Here is a 4,026-nt window from a genome sequence, read left to right as displayed (position 1 = left end):
CGGGGTAAAAAAAAAAAAAATGTGGGGGGAACATTTGGAAAGTGTGGAAACAACGTGAGCGCTTTCTAGTTACAGGGAAAATGCGCAGAAACGGCCTACATGGGCATTTCTAACCGGGGTTTTGCTTAAAATCCAAGCTAAATAAGCGTAAAATAGAAGCAAGAATAGGAAGAAGTAATACAAACTGTTTTGTTTCAGGTTGAATGAAATACTTCATCAAATAGCGGGGTAAAAAAAAAAAAAATGTGGGGGGAACATTTGGAAAGTGTGGAAACAACGTGGGCGCTTTCTAGTTACACGGGGAAAATGCAGAAACGGCCTACATGGGCATTTCTAACCGGGGTTTTGCTTAAAATCCAAGCTAAATAAGCGTAAAATAGAAGCAAGAATAGGAAGAAGTAATACAAACTGTTTTGTTTCAGGTTGAATGAAATATTTCATCAAATAGAGATTTTTTTTTTCCCCCTTCCAACCCCCCCCCCCCCTTTTTTTTTTTGGTAGGTCAGTTATTTCCACCCCATGTTTCTCAACCCAAACTAAATACCTCTTCCATTATTCATCTCTGCAGCTTTTCCTTAGCAAATAGCAAGGCCCAACTCAGGTTTTAGCTTCAAATCTTCCCTCAGATCCAAACTCTCAGTTGCAGCTACGATCACCAACATTTTGCTCTGCAACTACAGGAGAGGCACTTTGGAACGCTGTCTCTTAAATCCTGGATTACATTTAAGAGTGCTGGAGGATGCTGTCCCAGGGACAGCATGCTCTTCCATGTGAATTCTTTCCCTCTTGCCCTCCAGCTCCATGGACTTTTACACCGCCAGGAAAACTGTTATCCAGTGCTTACTGAAGAAAGTGGAAAGATGCCCATGGATAGATTTTATATTAACTTTAGCTGACTTTGGAAGCCAGAGCCTGATCATACCCCGCTTATACACATAGCCTCAGTGTGTTTACACGTTGAAGCTCCTACTGTGCTTAAAGTTTTTAGAATTTTGCTTTTAAGTTATGCATGCCACAAGAATGGGTGTTGGGGCCTCACCCTACATTCTCTGTCAACTATATATCACAAACACTTGCACCTGCACAAACAGGTGCAGGATGAGGCCCTTTCTTTTCTTATTGATATCAACATATATAGCACTAGTCAAACCTCTATTGTGAAATTAAAAACTGCCAGTGGTAAAACTATGATAAAACTGCAGAATTCTGATTTTATTTTTTTAATCATGTTTTTTTAAAAGTATCCTCCACAGATATCATTACCAGAGCTGGGTTTGGTTTTGGGTGGTCTTTTTGTGGTTTTGTTTTGTTTTTAATGCAGCTGGTATTCATTAACTGAGGATGGAATAGATCCATTTTTCCCAACCTGGCTTTGTACAAACCAAACTCAACTTTGAGGGGTTTTTTTGTGGTTTTTGGTGGGGTGTTTTTTTTGTTTGTTTTTTTCCTCTTCCCCCTTCTTCAACTAGTTTTCAGCAGGAATCAAAACAGGCATTGTTTTTCTGTATTCCAGCCAGGCTGAGCAGGCTCAACAGGATACACTTAAACATCAAAGCTGAAACTGAACTCTCATTTCATTCCTGAGAGTAATTCTGAAAATGGAGGGAAGCTAAGGGACAGTAAACATTTGACTGATGATTCAATACATGGGAGAGACCAGTCTGATTCAAACAGACTAATGATACCAAATTGAAAGGGCCTGCTCCAAAGAACAGTCTATAGGATGACTGACAGATGCAAAAGATGTTTAATCACTGCTGATATGTTCAGTATTTGAAATTATTAATTCCTGGTGACAAGTATTTTATCCACTCCTGTATGCTTGCACTGATTCCCATTCAGTCTCCTACCAACTGAAGGGTTTATGGAAGTAATTGCTAGCTGCTAATCTTTGTGAATGCTTTACTGAAATACAGCACAGTGTTTGCAACATAAAACTTGCCAAATTTTAAAAACAGGTTGATAACCTTGCTTTTTTTAATCTCGTGGAACCTCCTCTATTGCAATGAAAAAAAATTCTCTGGATTACAGGTTACATCTCAGTTCACGCACTAACCTAGTGTATCTCATGCTCCTCATCATGAATTCATGCCTGCTTCTGTCAGTCTGTTGGGAGATCTGCACGTGACATGCAGTCAGAGCTCAACTCGGTGACTGGGATGAGAGCAAACCTTGCAACATGGCTGTGCTGTAAGACAAGAGACTGATAGTTACCAATATCAGAAGGCTGTTACTAGTAAAACCAATATCTACTACTAAAACATTAGTTAATTAACTACAATATTAGTACATATTCTGTAGAAGGGCTAGCAGCATCACACATCAAGTAATCTAGTTATGTCCAAGTAGATTTCTTCTGCGTTGTCTACTCCATTCCTGATGATGTAGCATCAGTTCTGCAGAAGCATTTAGAATTGTTGCCTCCAACCCACTCACCAGAAGTGAGTTTCCTGGCCATTCCTCTCCAGTCCCACATTAAAGTGATGTGACCTAACAAAGCAATTCAAGCTCTGCCTTATTCAGATTTATTTCCACACTCTCAAGGAAATGATTAAAACTCTGTGTAGAAAGTTGACAGGGGTGGGAGTGGAAACCAGATGTTTCTGCTAGCCAAAGAAAGGTGCTGTGAAGTAGCAAATGTTCTAAGACTATATTTATTTCGATTCATAAACTAAAGTTAATAAAGATGAGTAACTGATATATAGAGTAACTTGAGAAAAGAACCTCCAAGAAAAAACCACATTCCCACAGAATTCTGCCAGGATGCTGAAATACATGGTGCAGATGCACTGAGGAATACACACTGTACCCAAGCTTCTTTGGTTACTGCCAAAACTCATATTCAGCCTATTTTTCCATTTATTCTGTTCTGGGACTTGTACCTGGTCCATACTTTCAAGACACAAATACACAGTGTTAAGACATACCAACGCATGTGGAAGATTAACTCTTTTGCTCTTTTTCTCCTTATTGCCCTACCCTTACACAGTTCAGAAGGCATATGAAGAAAACTCCATGATACAGTTGCACATTTTGCTTCTCACGCTTTGGATGTATAACTTTTCTTGGAATTCAGGATGCTTTGCTTATCCTGTACTTTGGATCCTTCTTAGGATGCCTCGTTTTCTGTAGCACTACAGTTGGACAAGAGTAAAGTCTCTGCTACGCTGTGTAGTCTTTTGGCCCACATATGTGCCTCTAGATCTTCACATTTTTCCTGACTAAAACATACAAAAAAGAGGCAATAAATAACTGTCCAAAAAAGAATTCTCATTAGGATTAAAGCTACCATGAACAGAGCTAATTTCCTAAGAGGTCAATGCAACATTCATGCGAGTGTTTAATGTGAGCAAAAGTCATGTTATATAGCTTTGGAAATGAAAAGGCTTAGCTCCATTTCTTCTCCTTATTAAACTACAGTAACTCTCTTGATTTCTGTGTTGTTTCAACAATATAGAATCCTGTGTCAGTATAATTGAAGGGAGGAGGGAACAACAATCCTCTCCAGATTTAAAAGTTTTAGCTTAGATTTGATGTAAGCAAAATCTGCACAAGCCTTATGTAAAGATTTCACAAAGTCATGATCTTCATAGGTAAATAGCTACACAAAAGAGAAGAAATATAATAAGAATTTCATTAGTGATAGTGAACTGACACAATATTTTGGATCAAAAGCCTAAGATCATGAAGCAATTTGTGAACAAGTAAGATACCTTTAGCTATGCTATTACAGACTGGACTTAAGTCAAACAGCAATAGGCTTTCTGACTTGTGCCTAATCAGTTTTCTGCAATGGGGAGAAAAAGATTTATTTGTTGCAGATAACTTAAAGTTAAGCAACAACTGATTGTTGGGCTTCTATTTAGAAAGGCTTAACAACTATCACTGTAGAAATCTCTCTCAAATTTTTTGCCCATGCCTCACAATGGTTGAGATGCTGAATTTAGAGTTCAAGAGAGCTGTGAAAACCACTTTTTCATCTATTGATGTTGCTCTTTGGGGGCCTTCTCTTGTCCCTTGCCGTCA

This window comes from Aptenodytes forsteri, unplaced genomic scaffold, assembly GCF_000699145.1.
Source record: "Aptenodytes forsteri isolate BGI_AS27 unplaced genomic scaffold, ASM69914v1 Scaffold105, whole genome shotgun sequence".
Lineage (NCBI taxonomy): Eukaryota > Metazoa > Chordata > Aves > Sphenisciformes > Spheniscidae > Aptenodytes > Aptenodytes forsteri.
The sequence above is the reverse complement of the archived record's forward strand: the minus strand, read 5'-3'. Positions refer to the sequence as shown.